At 45.6% G+C, this 18,657-nt stretch overlaps 1 protein-coding gene across 1 annotated transcript in view; it reads right to left on the minus strand.

Moving 5' to 3' along the window:
• Positions 1-18,657, minus strand: part of MTHFD1L (methylenetetrahydrofolate dehydrogenase (NADP+ dependent) 1 like) — a 166,952-nt gene that overhangs the window by 27,766 nt on the left and 120,529 nt on the right. The gene's annotated exons all lie outside the window — the stretch shown is intronic.

The following is an 18,657-nucleotide window of genomic DNA, read 5'->3' on the forward strand; positions in this document are numbered from 1 at the left end:
TGGGTATCGCAGGGGCACTTTATGTGGTACAGGTGGGTCTGCCCCTGCCTCGCCCACAGGATGGGCATCACCCCCTGGCTGGACACAGTGATGGGTAAGAATGGGGATATGGGGCAAACCGGGCCACGAAGGGATCCCTGAATACAGCTGACCCTTGAATAGCATGGGTTTGAACTGTGTGGGTCCACTGACATGGGAATATTTTTCAACAGGAAATAGCACAGAACTACACGATCCGTGGTTGGTTGAATCCACTGATGTGGAACTGTGGATACAGATGGCCCACTACAGGTTATATGCGGATTTGACACTGCACTAAGGCCAGCCCCCAACCCTGGTGTTGCTCAAGGGTCCACTGTACCGGCAGGCAGATGGTGGGAAAGAGAAGGCGCCTCTTCTTCTCGGATAGTGAGTTTTACGTTTTAAGTAGGTCACTCTGTGATACAGAGGCATCCTTTCCAGGGAGCCAGGGCTGACAAATGGAGAGCGAAAGCCAGAACACAACCATGGCTAAAACCAGGCAACCCTAGACGTTTTTCTTTCCCTGGGTCGATTGGGCCCTCTTTTTGGTCTACACTTGAGTTGAGCTGCAACCAAAAGAGAGTTCTGACAAACACAGTGAATGTGAGATCTCATTGGCGAGGAGACTCTGCCCTCAGCCAGGAGAAGAGGCAGCTCTAGAGGGAGGCAGGGGAGCAGGGAGAAGCTGGGAGGTGGAGCCAGGGTGGCCTGAGTCCCTGTCCCGCTGTCTCTTCCCACAGAAAAAAGGGTCGGCCCGTCTGTGCTCATTCATTTGCCTGAAAAGCTCTTCCTTTGCCAACATGTCCCCCCCCAAAGCTGTTAGATGGCAGTGGCCTTGCAGATACTCCTAAGTTAAATTACAATGAAGGTACAAAAGTGTTAAATGTGCAAGAGGTCATCTAAGAATATTAACACCTTTTTCAAGATTAGCCAACACTGGCTACTTGAAAAGTTACAAGCTATGATTTGATTTAATATTTTAAGGTTTTGGTCTGGAACAATGGTATTGAACCCATCTTCACTAAACTGGATTAAAAAAAAACAAAACCCCAAACCAACCAAACCTCTATTTCCAACGAGTTAAAAACAACTTAACACTTAAAGGAAATTTATCAGGAATTTGAGAAATGGCATAAAGAGAAAAAAATTTTAGATTTATGACATGCAAAGTGAATTTCTTTGGAAGCAAACTCTGTAAGAGAAATCAGAGTTTTTTAAGAGACAACTCCTCGAATTGAGTATTTTTGCCAAATATTAACCTTATTTTCCTTCTTTGATTTTTTTCAAGACTCTAAAACAATATATTTTTAAGATCAACAATTTGATTATGTATTTTGAGAAACTCTCATTCTGTGAGTTCATCCAGGAGTGGCCGAGTCCCAGAGGAAAGATTCATGACAAAAAGGCACTGAATATCTTTAAAAATTCTAAGTAGCATGTGCTGCAAATGAACACTCCCAGAAAGGCTCACAACTCCCTGCAGCAACTATAACATTACATTGTGCTCTATTCAAATTATTGCCCTCTTGAAAAAAAAAAAAGAACACAAATTCAAGTCTTTGGTTTTAAAGGTATATTTTCAAACACTTCATTAACTTTCAACTTGAGTCCAGATAATGTGATGTGACAGCTAATGTTACTTCCCCCTTCCTTTTCTTGACGTCTGGCTGTTTGATTATTCTATTCGCTTAACTGTCTATGTATATTTGCATAAGTTTGCAACAGTATCAGATGGAGGGCTTCATGAATTTGTCAATATTATTTTTGGCTAGCTTAATGGAAAGGAAACATGTTATGCTAAAGGCACAAAAATACGGAACAGGGAAATAAGCAAACTGCCCTTCCATCTGCATAAGCCATATTTGTTGTAAAGTATAAAAGGAAAGAAAGATGGGCGGTTGACTAGATGACTCATCTTACAAAATATTCAGCCCCTGTCTTATGCTATGGTGCACCACATCAATTAATCATGTTTGAAAGCTGAGAGAACAAAGGCTGTTTAGATGACAAATGAGGCAGTAAATGAAGCTGAGATAGGAATAAAGATTCAAGAGGGAAAGATTTTGTTTCTTTTTTCATATGTATTTTGAGACTATACAAATGACCTGCAACTTGTTTTAAAATCAACATTCTACCATTAGGTTTGACTTTGTCCATATTGTATGGTATTCCTGGAGACAACTTAGAATAATGCAAAATTGACTATTAATAATCACACAAAAAGCAGTAAACACATGTGACTGCATCCAGTCTGGCCAGAAAAAGGCTCGAGTGGGCACCAGAGGAGCATCCTTCTTTAGGTACTAAAGTTAACTCCTAAGACCTAAGCTCAATTATGAGCTAAGAGAAACACATATCTTACGGAACAGCAGTCACACCGCTTTCTAGTATTCTTCTATCCAAGTTTAAGGCCACCCAGGAATGAAATGCAAAACTAAGTAAATAAGCAGCAACCTCATTTGACAGCTCCACTTTATCCTTCCTTCATCAGAGCTTCGAGCAAATAATGAACATGTTTTGAATTTGACTTCTTTTCATTTCCCATATCCTGGGGTCACTCTGCCTACTCTTGCTCCTGACCCGCCTCTAATATATTGTGTTTTTCTCTTTTCTGACCCTAGGGAATAAGTAACTGGAAAGCAAAGATTTTGCCACATTTACTTTTTTATTATTAGCAGCAAAGTGGAAACAAAAATTTGTTGAATGGACACAAAGTAAAGAGACAAGAAAGGGCCTAATAATTTATTGCCCTTTGATAAGGTCAGGTTGATTGACCATGAATGGTTGACTTTAGGGGCTGCTTAGAAATTCCTTCCAGGTGGAGGCCTTGATGGAATCAACTCAACTTTTTAGAGTCCAAGGCTTCGTTGTGAAGTAAGCTGCATTAAAAAAACATACAAAGTCGGTTTTGCAGTCTAAATCACATTTTATCCATTTTGGGCAACGTATGACTTTGCCATTTTGGGAAGACAGTGGAATGATGGAAAGAGCCACAGACTGGAAACAGAAGAAAGTGCAGCCAAGCCCCACAGCAGGGGGCCTTCGTTTTCTCACATAACGAGAGAGTTGAACTAGGTGACCTTCAGCACGGTGGCTGGTGGAAGTCCAGAGCTGGGCTTCCTCTCCGTGTGACACTGGTTTTAGTAACCATTTGAAGCGCTAATAATGCCCCCAGAACTTTTAATTTATAGCATGGATCTCATCATAGAACCCCAGCTCCAGTACTCAATTGCCCAGTGGACATTTTCACTTAAACTTAAAACAAATGCTCAGATTCAATGTGTTCAAAATGGAATTCATTATTGTGCAGAAGAGAGTTATTTAACATAGCAGGCCCTCGAATGCGACCCTTAGACGTGGTCTGCAAGGTTGATGTCTAGGAACAGAGGTTTTAGAAGGAACCCCACTTTCCTTGTGGGAGCCTGGAATTTGGTGTCAGGCAGAGGGCGCCTACGTTCCTCTGGACCTCACCCCATGTGCCTTTTCTCTTGGCTGACTTTGCTTCGTATCCTTTTGCCGTAATAAATCGTAACTGTGAGTATGACTATATGTTGAGTCTGTGAGTCCCTCTGGTGAATCACTGACCCTGGGGCTGGTTTGGGCTCCCACAACACAATTATTCACCTGCTAAAACTGGTGTTTTCTCCTTTATTGCTTATCTAAGTAAATGATAACCCATCCCCCCAGGGGAATAAGCCAGATATTTGAGCCATTTTTGAATTCTCTCCTGCCCTCTCCTGTTTGCTGAGTCCAGTCCCTCCTACCCCACAGTCTCTCTAGCACCCAGGTCCTCCTCCATCTGCACTGCCTCTGCCTTGGTCTAGGCTGGGCATTTCCTGCCTTCAAAACTACTACCACCTCCTAACTAAGTCTTCATGACTCTAGTCCCCTCTCTCTCTCCACTCTCCAGACTGCTGCATGATTGACGGCTCTAAAATGTGAACACACTTCTGATACTGCTCTGCTTAAAATCTGTAAGTCTTGCAGAATGAAGTTCTTTTTTAAAAACTGAAGTATAGTTGGTTTGCCGTGTTGTTAATTTCTGGTGTACAGCATAGTGATTCAACTATATACTCCTTTCCATATTCTTTTTCATTATAGGCCATTACAAGGTATTGAATATAGTTTCCTGTGCGATACAGTAGGACTTTGTTGTTTATCTATTTCATATTTAGTAGTTAGTATTTGCAAACCCCGAACTCCCAATTTATCCCTCCATACCCCCTTTCCCCTCTGGTAACCATAAGTTTGTTTTCTATGTCTGTGAGTCTATCTCTGTTTTGTAAATAAGTTCATTTGTGCCCTTTATTTAGGTTCCACACATATCACTTATATGTGGAATTTTAAAAAAAGGACACAAATAAAGTTCTGATTCCTAAGCTTGACCCTCAAGGTGCCAGTGCTCACACTCCTTCTAAATCTCCTGTTGCCTGTACGCACAGTCACCGTGTTCCAGGGTTTCAGCAATGTTCTCACTCACCCGTGATGCATTACACTTGCTGCTTTCCTGTCCCACAGCACCTGGCTAACTTGTTCTCATCCTTTACAATCAGGCTCAGTCAGGCAACCCCATGACCAGCCAGCTCCCATGCCATCTGCTCCCATGGGCTCTGGGGCACCTCTGTGTCCCTGTCTCTGAGAGTTCCCAGTTCTTCTTTTAGGTCTTAATATGATTTAACTGCAATCCCTCACCAGCCTGTGAACTCCTTGAGGGCCAGGGCCAGGCCCTTGCTGTTGTTTTGTTTGTTTTTTCTCATGGCCTAGTGTACAGCACTCTTCAATAAATATTGAATAAGTGAATCAGAAATCAGGCATTTGTGTGGTCGCACTGTGATGCATTCATTAAGCCAGAGTGTGCTGATGACTCATCACTGTTAGCTTGAGTATCTGAAGTGCATCTAAAGGAAGAGGATGAGTCACTTCCAAGGAGAGGACCTCTCCCCTGGACTCTCCTGGTGAGGATCATAGCATCGTATTCTCCAGTGTTCCCTTTCCTCAACCCATATGGTCCTCCTATACCTTCTGTCCATAACCCCCTACCTCCCGCCCTGGGTCATGCATTTGATTCTTTACTATGTAAATTTTAACTGGGATGTTTTCAGTAGATTTTTCTGCATTGTTTCCCACCAATTCAGGGCTGCTTCTGTCTTAGAGATGTCCGCTCGCTGACCTTGGCGTGCTTTGCCCTTCACTTAAATCCTAATGTCCTTCTCCAAGTCTCTACTCTCCCTCCCTACGATACATGAAGGATTTGAGTCTGGAACCAAGCAAAGCCAAAATCCATTGGAAACATCGACTTCCTCATAAATGAAACTGATGACTCCCCGGTGCATTATGTAACCCGCTCAGGAAGAGCCCTTCCTTCTCACCTCATGGCCGATCTAGACGCGTGCCCGCAGGACAGAGAGTGCAGCAGCCTCCAGCCTGAGAGTGTAAAATGCAGGGTCAGGTACCCTTGAGAAACTGCTCTGGGAAATGCCAATCTCCATGTGCTTTGGCAAGAATACGTACCCTCTCTATTGAGTTTTCAGGAAGAACATTTATTGAACAAAATGGTAAGAGAAGGGCCTTCATACTTAAGGAAGGACCCGATAGCTTTCATGACATTTTCATCAGTCAGTAGTTGTCATTTCTCATAAAAAAGAAGAACATTCTCAAATTTCATATTCTGCTTTGATAAAACCCCCAATCGATATCCAGTTTAGAACTATAGAGGCGTAGAGCCAACAGGGACCAGAAGCAAAGGGACTTGCTCTGTGGCAGAGGCGAGACTTTAACTCCAAATGTCCCAAGGCCTCATTCAGGGAAAATCCAAAACCAAAACCCCAAAACCCCCCAAAGCCCAACACTTGGTCTACACCTGCAAATAACCCTCTAAACAACTCACTTGGCCAGGCCACACCCAGCCATGCAGGCACGGACAAGAGTCCTTGGAAAAGAGGGTACCGTGGCTTTGCTGCAGACATGGGTGGGGGGGGGGTGTGAGCCAGGCTCTCCATTCTTGGGGGGGAAGAAAGAACTTAAGCAGGCTTACTTTACAATAAAGCTTAAGAATTAGATTGACAGAGTCAGGATGGTGGAAAATATACACAGAATAAACACCAAGATCCCGCTAGAAAGCAGGTGAGTGGTCCAGGCATCCTACAGTCATTGGAGCTGAGCTGTTTATTAGTTCTAGAGCTTCTTGACAACCAAAGCAAAAGGGGAAAAGACTCAGGGCTAGGACGTGCCTTGAAATGGTATTTTCATCCCCCAGGGAAAACAGCACAGAAAACAAAGTAAACCCCCAAACATTACTGTCACTTGAAGACTGGCAGAGATTCAGTCAACAACTAGAACCTACAGTGTGCCAAGTGCTGGGCCTGGCATTTGGGACGCAGAGACTAATGGGAAGTGATCCTGACCCTCGTAGGACCGATCACTTTCTGGGGAAACAGACAAGCACATGGGTGTCATGACTCGGAGCCGGAAGCGCTGTAAACGGAGAAGCCCGGGTGCGAGGGGAGCGCACAGCACCCGCTGAGCCCGGAGCACCTCTTCTGTGCGCTTTCCAGAGGGGACCCCAGGTAAGGGGACAGGGTCCAGTAGTGGCATGCTGGTAAAGCTGTTCTTCAGAGAACTAGTGTCCCTCAAAAGAAGAACTGCTCCAGGGGAACAGACTGCAGAGTCTTCAGACAATCCTCCAGAAGTACCGCAACCCCAGCGGACCTTTGGTAAGAAGTCGGGCAGCTGACGGTTCAGGGTCGTCACCACCAGGGAGGGCAGGGATGGGACCTCTTCTGCCATGCTGCCTGAGCGGGTTCCTATGTCTAGTAGACCAGTCGTTTGGCTGGTAGGGTTGATAATATTTTTATGAAATTAGGGAACCAAATCAAGTATCTCACCTAAAGAGATGACCAACCCATCTCAAAGAGAGAGAGAGAGGCCAGCAGAAAACAATTCTGGACTTGCTTCAAGCACATTAACTAATGAGTGACAGAAACACCAAGATCCACACCCAAAGAAGTGGGTGGCATTATTCTGGCTTAGCAGATACCCAAAGCAAGAATTCCAACCAGAAAAGCCATAGAAAAATCTTGGCACAATGAAAAACTTACTTTTTCAGCCACATAGCTTTCTGCTCACCAACCAAAAAATTAGTTAGAATGCTTATCCTAAGATAGGACAACTGGAAAAGCTATAATGGAAATGACGGCTATCAAGCAATCAGGTTTTGGATCCCATCTGCTCAGATAAATGGGGTTAGTTTTGGAGCAGACTATCTGAAGCCACTCATTCTAATTAGATGGCTGCCAGAATCAAGGGTCACTTTCAGTAGCACACAGGATGCGAACATAAGGCCATCAAGAGGAGGACGGTGTAATATTTCTGAGGAAGCAAGTTGGGGTTGAATCCTGGTTCTACTACTCACTGACTCCATGATTAGGGCAATGCACTTAACCTCTCTGCGCCTTGGTTCCCTCTGTGTAAGCACGGGCAGTGGTGGTACCTACCTGAAAGGGATGCGGTGAGCATTAAGTGAGTTAATATCTATGAATTGTGCAGAACGCTGCCTGGCCCCAATGTTAGCACCCATCCTAGTTTTAATTTTTATCATTATAATTTAAGTAAACATCCCTTTGTTTCTACTGGCTTTTCCTATGCATTTTTATATTGTTGAAATTATGCTCTATGAATCTCATTTATTTCCCCACTAAACAAGCCAGGTATTTCTCCAAGTCATTACACATAAACATAAAACCACTGTATATATTTAGGGAGAATCATTCTGGTCCTGAAACTATCCAGACATTAGTATCTTTAACACTCCATTCAATGAAGCCTTTTTGCATCACATATTACACGTAGGGGAAAAGAACAGACTATCTGGGGACTAGAAATATGTCAGCTCACATGCTCAATAGAGAAGATACAGAAGAAACAAAATTACAATAGGAGATCTGTGAAAACGTACTGAACTATCTATTGTAGGTAGAGTTCGTGCGTGTGTGTATGCATATGTTTAAAGTAATGATATGCAGAGAGCAGTGTCTCTACGTTGATAACACAGGAAGGAGGACAGGATGCCAGGGAAAGATGCAGAGTTGCCTGGTGCACTTGAGATGAACCGGACGCTCCATCACTGTCCTCATCTTCTACGTGTGATCACAAAGAAGTACTAGAGAAGGATTTATGGGCATTCTTTTTTTTTTTTTTTAAATGCTGCAGAGATTCCCCATTATGGTTTCCATGTACCATTAACTATTTACTGTCCAAACACAAGAAGAATCTGCCTGAAGCTCTAATCCATACACTTAATATTCTTCTTCTTCCTGAAACTTCTGTTCTTTTTCCAGTGACGTGATTGCAGCAATCATTCTTTTCTGTAACACATTCTACTCCAAAGAAAGATAGCAGGTTCCAATTTATGCCCTAAACGAAAACTAAAAGCGCTTCGAAGAAGCCAAACAGATCTCCTCCTGGAAGCCCACTGTTAGGTGGGGTCTGTCTTCTCTCTCCCTGCCCAGACTTCTCCATCTCCAAAATGGAACACGCTCCCTTCTTTGTGACAAATGGATCAAAATTAAAACAACAACCTCCAGCTGTCCAAACAGCTTCAAGAAAAAAGGTCAGTTGTGATTATTATAAACAGTAAAGAACTTACAGCTACCTACGCAATGATTTTTACCCCCCGTGAAAAGTATTTTTTAAGTAAATGGTTTTTAGAAGGCATCAAGGATGACAAATGAGCAATTTACTAAATTCATTCTTTTATAAACTCGGGAGGGAATGCCAACCACATCATGAACCTGGGAGCCAGACTGACCACCCTCATCTTGAAGAACCACCCTTTTGCAGAGAAGTCTTTGTTATCATTCTTTTCAGGCCAAAACTGAAAACCGTCTCAATAGGAGTAGTAACTTGGGATTTACACTTCAGAGAGAACTCTTCACAGATCATTGTGATTTTATATCTTTGATGACAAGTTAACTCTTTGCCACTTGGAAGCAGCCTCAAACTCACCATAAAAAAGAGAGAGCAAAGATAATGGAAACCCAGGTTACTGGTCCCAGTGGATTTATAATCATTGTGATGGAGCAGCAAACATGCCGAAAATAGAGAATTCTAATGGACTGGAAATATTTGTGTAAGGCAGACAAATAATGCGTCTCCTTTGTAGGACAATTCTCTTTATTTGTGTAATGTAGCTTGAAACAACTTTAAAAGCTTCTGACCTGTAGCAAATCACAGTCCATTCAGAAACCAAACAATTGAGGCTTAAATGACTAAATGGACACAGAAATAATATTTCACTGCAGGAGACCGCGTGGGGTGCAGCAACAACTCATTTGTCCCCTGAGACAGCCCAGAGCTGCCCGTTTTGACACTGCTGGCTTTCCTGGTTACCTAGTAAAAGAGCCACCCCGGAACAGGGCTCCCCAGCCTGGGCGAGGGAGACGCTGGAAGTTTTGCTTTTCTGCCTGAAAGGCAGTGAAGAATGACCTGGAGACCTTGCACCTTGGGCACGTAGGCGGTGGCCCTGCACATCCGCAGGGACAACTATCCACACATACTGCTAGAAGGGAACTGGAGTGGTGCCCTGATCCCTGATGGCTTCAGGGTCAATTTCAACTCCTAACTAATGTCTAAGGCCCTCTGTGGTCAGGCGCCTTGCCCACTGCTGTCTGGAAGGCTTCCCCTCTAAAAGTCGCCCGCCCTTTATCAGGATACCCAAGAGCACTTCCGGGCAGGTCCTTGGCACTGCTGCCCTTTCCCCCAGGAGAAGCGAGCACGCCCTCCTCTGTCCCTTCACACGCCGGCACCTTCAGCACTTTGTTTGCATCTGCTAGTCTGTCAGCAGTAAGCGTCCAGGGCAGGGGTTGGGTCTTTCCTGTCTCAGTGACCTCGGTGCACAGTGCATGTTAGACAGGCAAAGGTGCTTTGAATTGGAAGGGAACTGAGAGACTGCGTGGCACTCCAGTGTGAAAAACTCCCCAAGTTTTTGCGCTGGTCTCTCTCCTAAACTCCAGAGCTAATTTCTAACTGTCTGAGGGACGACTGGACAGGGAAGTCCAGTAGGCACCTCAGTAACACAGTGCTCGCCAAGTCAATCACCTCCACTGAAACATCAGTCTTTGTTCTTTCTGGGTTCTTCGTTCCAAGTCCTCAGGAATAACCTTGGACCACTTTCTCATGTTCTTCTGCAACTCCTACTGGTCTCTCAGCGACACACACCTTCCTCTCCATTTCTACCGCTACTGCCCCCATCCTGGGCCCACGACATTCACTTAAGGTCTCCCGACCACAGTCTCTCCCTCCTTCAGGAGATCAGTGCCACGTGGTCCTCCACCCAAAAAACCTCAAAAGCCCTAGTGTGCCCCAGTATGTCATTCAAGGCCCCGGTCTCCATAACCAACCTTCCCAGCCTACCCAGAGACCCACTGTGGTCTCTGCTTTCTTTGAAGTTTTATTGCATTTATCATTTACGCCTTCCCGGGGTAAGCAAACTGCAAAAACCATTTGCTTTAACTTCCCGGTGTTGATGCCTTATTCATCCAAACAATCCTGCTGCCCGCTAAAGGGGACACCACCTTCTATGCTTTGAGATGTGTCTCAGTGCTCAGCACACAGCACCAGGAATACACATGGATGGACCCATCGAAAAGAGGATATCTAGATATTTAAAATCTGAGTTATTCCTAGGTGAAGGTCTCATAAGCTTTAATATTCATGGAACCACCTGAACTCACCTTTGCCACTTATTATTAACTAGGCTCAGGGGGCTGGTGCAAGGAGTAGCGGATGAATTAACCTATATAAAGGACTGGGAAGAGTGGTCTGCAGTAAGAATAGTATAATAGTACAATAATAGCTATTATTACAAAATGTGACAAGCAGTTTCCACACAAATGGCCAGACTCCCAAGCGATGCAGCTTGGTGGGATACTGGATCTATCAGTCCATATCTAAGCACATTAAGAAAAAAATACCTGGTTTTATCACCTTGCAGGTCAGTAACTGGTTTGCAAGAAAGGCTATGGCACCGACCGTGAAAGGCTGGAGTTGGGAGAAGATAAGACAGGTGGGCATTCGAGCCCGTCCTCTTAGCTTCTTACAGGACGTGCTTTTCCAGGCTGGGACTGGAGTGGGGATTCTCGTACTGTGCGGTCACCCCGGCAGAGGGCCCGTAAGGATGCCGGTACCCTGGGTGCAGCTGGCCGGCCCCCCCAGTGGGTTGGCTCAGCAGTTCTGTTCTGCTCCCATCTGCGGACAGGTCCAGAGAACTGAAGGCCAGGTCCCTTCCCAGGGGAGGCCTGGATTAGCAGGAGACACTGGGCAAGGCAACTTGGTAGAGGGATAGGACCCCCACAGGAAGTAAATCTTGGCTGGGTGGCGCTGGCAGCACAGAGGCCGGGGTGGGCTTGGGTGAGACGTGCAGTGCGTGGAGGCGAGTAGTTGTCACAATGCCAGGCCTGGGGGAAGGTTTTGGAGGTTGAGTAAATGAGTCTTCAGAGGAGAAACACAAAACTGCGAACTGGGTGATGGATTTTGGAAGGTGCAAGGCAGGTAACTTTCGTGGGTCCTACCCTCCCAAGAGCCAATTCCTGGGGTTGGGCTGAGTCTGAAACAGGAGATGGACATCCACGATGGATTCAGCCACCTGGATTCACTCCTCCTCAGCAGACTCTGGTACCTTTATCAGGAATGGCCTGGGGCATACTTAATGCAGGTGCCCCAGGAAATCCTTGCAGAGGGGTGGCAATGTGACTATGAAAAGGAATTCGGGGTCTTCCAGGGACTTCATGAATAGCCACATCTAATCACTTAACCCAACATAAATTATTTCTCTAACACCTACTTGTTCCCTGATTTAATTAGAACTGGCTACATTCACTGGTATGAAATGTTTTGAATTTTCAATGACACCCAGAAAAGAGGACTAACTTTCTCAAAAAGCAGCATATCACAGACATTTTACAGGGATGAATAATATGTTCATTATTTAAACATTTAATCTGGTGTCCATAGATGGATAATTCAATGAACATATACAGTTGAGCCTGTAAACTGCCATGGGTTCCAGATATTATCAATCATATTCGCCCCGCAAATTACAATCCCGGTATGAAAGGGCCACATTCTCCTTCTAAGTCGAGCCTGTCTTTCTATTCTTTCATCCCACCAAATCCTCAAACTGATTCTGAGGGTGGCCTGGCTATTTCATTTGAAAGCTGGTCTTTTGGTTTGTATTCATTTTATTTCTCTTGCTTAAACTGCTTAGTTGCTTCTAACTATGGATGCCTCTTAGACAAGGCTAGGGTAACAAAATATAATGAATGCAACACAGAGGCACAGAACAAAGAGAACTGCCCCAAGGACTACATACTTTGATGGGTGTCCTTCTGAACTGCGTGTATCCTGATTGTCAGTTTTATGCTCTGAATCCAAATTACTACGTGTGGGGGAAAACAAGTAGGCTACAGATGGAAGTGGAAGAGGAATGGGCCAGTATTCCATCAATGCCTAAGAAAACGAGAGATCAATATGCTGACGACAGGGGTGGAAACCTAAAGCATCACACGCACCCTTTTCTAGGTTCATAGAAAGTAAGACAGAGCCTACACACAGGGAGTAACAGCAGTGGGTTCAAAATTTAACTCAATTTAAAAAATTAACTCAATAATAGAAATATCTGGCTGGTATCACCCAGCATGTCTCCCTGCCTGAGGCTGATTTCATTTAAAGCAATTTTATATTTATGCTAAAAATAAATTAGCATCAGACTAAGGGAGAAAAAATCCTTGAACCAAACGGACAGGACCTAGATAACCTTATGCGGTAGAGAGGCACATATCATTTCCATGAGTCACAAAGCTTCCTCTGTCTCAAGAATCTGATAAAGGGTTTCTGGAAATCAAGAACGCTGCTGGTCATCTTCCTCTCCCTGAAACACGCCATACTGACAAGTTCTCTCCTGAGGGACAGACGCATGTGTGCCTTTCCTCTGGACACTGGGAAGGAAGTGTGGTCACAAAGCAATTGGGCAACTTGCTGCAGGGACGTCAGGATAAGAGGAAGTGAGGGATGCTTGGGCCAGAGGAAGGGCATGTTTGGGAGAAAGCAGGAAATTCTGATGTAGGGATAAGGAAGAGCAGTGGGAAAGGGACCCAAGCTGGGCGGAGAAGAGGAAATCAACCAGATCACGTCCCCAGGAATGGAGTGAAAGGACACAGGGACACAAAAAAAGTGAGGCCAGGTTGGAGGTGGGGGAGGCAGCGTGTGAGGCAAGTCTGGATTACTTCAAACTAATCAGAGAGATTTCGGGTGTCGGGTTAATCGGGGCCAAGGAGCACAGGAGTGAGGAAGGTCACTTGTAGAGACTTAAAAAAAAAAAAGCTGAGAGTTTATTTGTGGGGGTGGTAGTAGGAAGGCAGGGAGAGTGGAGAGCGAGGGAAGGGAGAGAGGAGAAGTGGGTGATTTTGTACGAACGCCTGATACTGAGCTTCTGACGGATGTTCTGCGTGATCTCACATGATGGGGAGCTCTCGGCAGCCCCACTGCTTACCCATCTCATGTAAAGGCAGCTTGAGGCGTGAATGTTTAATTTTTTCACTGTATACCTGGCCATAAATCTCTGGAAAATGGGAGGAGGGGTGCACTGGACTGAAACCTACAAGGTCTGAAGTAATTCACCTTCACACCTGACCAAGTGAACCAAGTTTACAAGCCTGTATCCCTGAGTAGGGTCAGGACGCTGAGAAGAAAACATCTCCCCACTGAGCTGGAGAATAACTTCATCGCTGACCTGAATCAGATCCAGCGGAAACGAAACATTCAGTGCATACTTTTACAGGAGAGGGAGTACAGCGGAAAACAAAGTGAGCTTAACTGAAATGTGAGAAAGAAGGCGGCAGTGACTTGCTGGGTGGGGCCCCAGCCTGCTTTCTCACCGTCCCTCTTCCCCCAGACCAGTAACTCTCCACCCAGCATTAGCGGTGGATGACATCACTGACTTCCCAAATATGCTCCAGCAGTTTCCTGCTTTCCAGAGTCAAGCTGAGCGAGGCCATCAGTGGTGCACCTGGGTAGAGACGCAGCTGGGTCAGGTCACAGAATGGAAATGAGGCCACACCATGGTCTGCTTGCTGATTTTTCAGTCCCTTTGCCTTGGATAAACTTCCATGCAATGATGGGTTCAGCCCAGATCAATCACCGCAGGGAATAAAAGACCACATGTACACATATGTGGTGACCAGGATCACACCTTCTGCTCCAGAAAGAGCACAGGGACCCAACTGAAGGGTGCAGGATGGGAGCGGGGAACTGCCCAGCGAGAACCACTGCCCTGGATGGACCCAGGAGCCCTGATCTGCTGCATCTTACAGCCCCAGCCCAGATGCTTTTCTCTCCTCATCAGTGGGTGAGGCCAAGCACTAGGAGTCTCTCTACAGTTTCAAGTAGCCACTCTGTTCCCCCAGAAACGGTCCAGCCGGCACTGAACACCATATAAACGCCATGGGAAGTCTTAACCCCTTCTGGGGAAACTGCAGGATGGCTTACGCCCAAGATTCTAGCCCAGATTCTCATCAATAGCCATGATGTCCTAATCTTGTGTCCTATGTTTGTCAATAAAGAAGACTTCATATTCAAGAAGACTTCCAAGTTCTTCAAAACTGCCTCAATGTGACACCAAGGGAAGCCAGTCCGATACAGCAAAAGCTAGCTTTAAACGGGCTTCTACTAGGAATTCACACTTGGCTGGACACCTCTCCAAGCCAACAGTTTTGACGATGCCTCTCTGTGTAAGGAAGCCCCGCAAGAAGAAAGGAAGTACTCACCCTCTCTCCACCCTGTGGCAAGAAAAGCAAGCAAAATAACATGGAAAAAACTGTCCTGCGTTTCCTTAGCAGAATTTGGGAGCTTGGCAAACATTAGACAGAACTCGACCAACCACACTCAGGAGTGCATTTCTTCTAGGAACATTCCAGCTCTTTTGTCGTTTCTTTGGGATCCCAGTTTTCAGGTGTTAAAACGCTACAAGACAGCCAGGAAGGGCAAGATGATTCTACCCGCCGAATTCCACCTGCTATACCTGTGTTCAGACTCCCTCACAACTAACCGGCGCCACCTGAACATCTTCCCAAAGAACTTTCAGTTTATCATTTCTCTGTGTATTGTATTTTCATGTTATGAAAGTGACAGATGCTTGATACAGTCATTTGAAATAAGCAGAGAAGTAAAAAAACAAAGCTCTTCATAACATAGCACAGCCCGATGTTAAATTAACATTTTGGTGTCTTTTCTAAATGGAATGTAATTTACTACCCCAATAACATAATTTCATCAACTTTGCTTACATATTAATGTTTTTATGTCATGAAATGTACGTCAAATGATTAAACAGCCCTTGTAAATTATAAAAACCGGAGGATAATATCAAAACAATGGGACCACAAGACAAAGACCACCTAGTAAATTTGGGGGTAGGGGGCATGAGATTGTTTTGGAGAAGTTTTATAAGCTCCTGGGTTTACTGAACAGTATAAACCATAAGCTTCTGAAAGAATTTTTGGAAACGACGTAAGAGAGTAGTCTGTAGCATACAGGATTGGAGAATCTTAAAAACAATCTGCTCTTTGTGAACTGCTTCTCACAAACAGATGTACTAAGTGGCAGACGCACTATCGGTGACGGGTTGGTCGACACACACACTATTTTGTAGCTTTCAATAAGATGCTGGGAGGAACACATAAGTTTAACATCACTAAAGAAAGTCAAGAACACACACGGGGCTTAGTAGGAATGGAGACATATTAGAAGGGAAAATTCCTGACAGCAGGATGGGAAACACTGCCAGAGCATGGGAGAATGTTAGCGAAGGTCTTCGATGCCCATCCGCTGAGTAACCTGCGTACAACCGCGTGCGTCTATAAAAAAGGCATGAGGAGGTAAAATGTACCAAGTGAAGCGTCTACACCAACTGGGGATCTCTAATTGCTGATCAACTCCAGTGAAAGTAGTAACTAAATAAAACATGATGAAACCATTAAGTGGTAGAAACCTTGGCCTACAAGGGAGGATGGAGGGTGAAGGTAAATATTCAGAAAACTAAATCTGGGGGGGGGGGGCAAAACCCCCGAACTCTCCAGCACTTCACCGAGTAACCTCCCAAAGTCAGCAAAGCTGGAGATGTTTACCGTTTGAGGAGGGACAAGCTGGTGTTGAGATTCTCCATTTTCACACCTACTAGGTAGCTACGGGATGTGCCTCCCCTGAGGACACACCAGGAAGGATTTCTTCTGATATAAAGCCCACATGCACTTGTATGGTTTCATCTGCTGGAAAGGACAGGATATTGTCCACTTGTGTGGTTTACAACATCTCACACACCACAGGTGTAAATAAATGAGTGAATGAATGAACAATGCAGAAAGACTGAGGAGCTTTCTGATTTGGAGGTCTCAGCTTAGGCTTTTTTTCTGGCGTGGAGAGATGCAAGTGTATATTTCAAAGGCACTCGAATAAGCACGTGTTGAGTGATTACAAGTAAGGGTGATTCATGATGCTAGAATTTTCCCACCTGCAGGAGCCAGTCCCCCCGCAGTGTCCCCATGCCCCTTTCCCGCAGTCATCTCAGCAGGAAATTGCTACCCTAGGTCTCCCACACGGATGATGAATGTTAGAAGCATTCTGGCAGACCGTGGCAGGGCCCAGAACGGGGTCAAGTAAAAGTAAATACCAGCCCTTATTAGGGGATCCTGGCCGCCGGCGGTGCGTTTGCCCCAGACACCGGAGGCTTCCTGCTCTGTCACAGAAAGCCACCACCTCCACGTGACGTTTCCTGACCTCAAGGAACGTCTTTAGTCAGGCACCACTTCCTTCCTCGCTCCTGAATGTTTCAGAGGATTTCACCGCGCGGCCCTGACGCTCACCGCCCACCCTGGTGTGGAGGCAGCGGGACCTCCTCGGGGAGCCCAGCCAACCTGAGGCTGCCTCTTCATTTTCCAACTGGTCATAGGTCAAAGAGGACCAGAGGGACAGACAGGGACTAGGGGTCACACACACATGAGCAGTGGCCGTCAGCACTGTGACTTTCCAGAACTGGCCTTACAAGGCTGTGGGTGTGGTGCTGTTAGCTGGCGCAGGAGGAGAGCCCCAGCATCTATTTGTTTAGTGACCCCAAAGATTTTTATTTTAAGTTATACTTTATATTTAAGGACTATTCAATGCTCAGAGACTAGTGAAGGTATCATTTATCGGTTCACAGTTTTAACACCAAACCACCTTCTTGGTGAATTCCCTTCTACTGGCTGTAAGCTGCCTGAAGGGGAGAGAGCTGCTTTATCTGGGGCTCCCCCACAGCACGGAGCACAGGGCCATATGCACACGGCCGGAATGAATGAACGAATCTGTTGGATTTTCCAATCCGTACAGGACAAGATGGGACAGATGATGAACTAGGCTAATTTTGCTCGCAGTTACGCCTGCCATTTCGTGCTAGTTGGGACCCTCATGGCCCCGCCACTCCGGTCTCTCTGGGCCTACACTACCTGGCTGTGCTCTGGCCCCTCAGCAAAGGCCTTCAGTGACTGGGGGCCGGCCATCACTGAGGTCATTCTAAAGAATAGAATGCAAGCTCTCCTCATGTTTTTGTTAAATTATACTCAATAGAAGTCACCCTTTTAAAAGGTGTAGGTCTCTTGAGTTCTGACAAATGTGTACAGTTATACACCACCACAATCAAAATATAGAGTATTTCCATCACTCCCAAGTTCCCTGGTGCCCCTTCACAGTGTCCCCTCCCCTCTCCCCCTAGACCACTGATCTGATTTTTTTTTTTTTTACTTTCAGTTGTGCTTTTCCAAAATACCATTCAGAACCTGTTTTATTTGAACCTTTCATGTTCAATCACGGCTGTTGCTAACCCTCCCCCAACTGGAAACTCCACCTCCAGCTCCTGTGGTTACTCCCCTGTCTCCCCAAGCCTCAGACGATTCTGCCCAGACTCCTCAGGGGGGCCTCTTACCCAGTCGGCTCCGTAAATGTTTTCCGAGTAGCATCCTTTATCTCTTCTCACTTCTCATCCCTCTTCCCTGCACCTGCCTTCATGTGTGTTCTTAAAACTCTCACCACCTTCTTTCTGCCTGTTCCATTCCCATGTGTTGTGTCTGTATTTCTAGTGGATTCCCAGACCATTTTATAGAGTCTATTAGCTCTTCCAGCTCTCTCCGTCCACGCCAGACGCATTTCTGGCCCTGCCAATCTGCCTTCCTGACTGCGTTCCTTCCACGACTGACAGCCTCGCCAGCCACAGTCAAGCTAGAAGAGCCCCATCCCCTAAGCCCCACGCACAGGTGGCTGCCTTTAAAACGTCTCCAACTCGCCTCCACTCTCCACCTTCACTTCTGTGGCTGCAGTGCCGACCTTGATGATCGCTGGCCGCAGCCGGTGTCCCCTCCGGGTCTGTTTCTTTTGCCTCTAAACATTCTCCACATTGCTACCAGAGCTATTTTTCTAAAATACAAATCAGACTTTTTTCTTTGCCTTCTTATAAGAATAAAAGCCAAGCAGAAAACCCACTTTACTCTAACTCCCCAGCATACACGGAATAAAACCCAAGGTCCTTAAGATGGCAGCTGTGATCCTTAATGGCTT

Source organism: Camelus dromedarius, chromosome 6 (genome assembly GCF_036321535.1).
Source record: "Camelus dromedarius isolate mCamDro1 chromosome 6, mCamDro1.pat, whole genome shotgun sequence".
NCBI classification, from domain to species: domain Eukaryota; kingdom Metazoa; phylum Chordata; class Mammalia; order Artiodactyla; family Camelidae; genus Camelus; species Camelus dromedarius.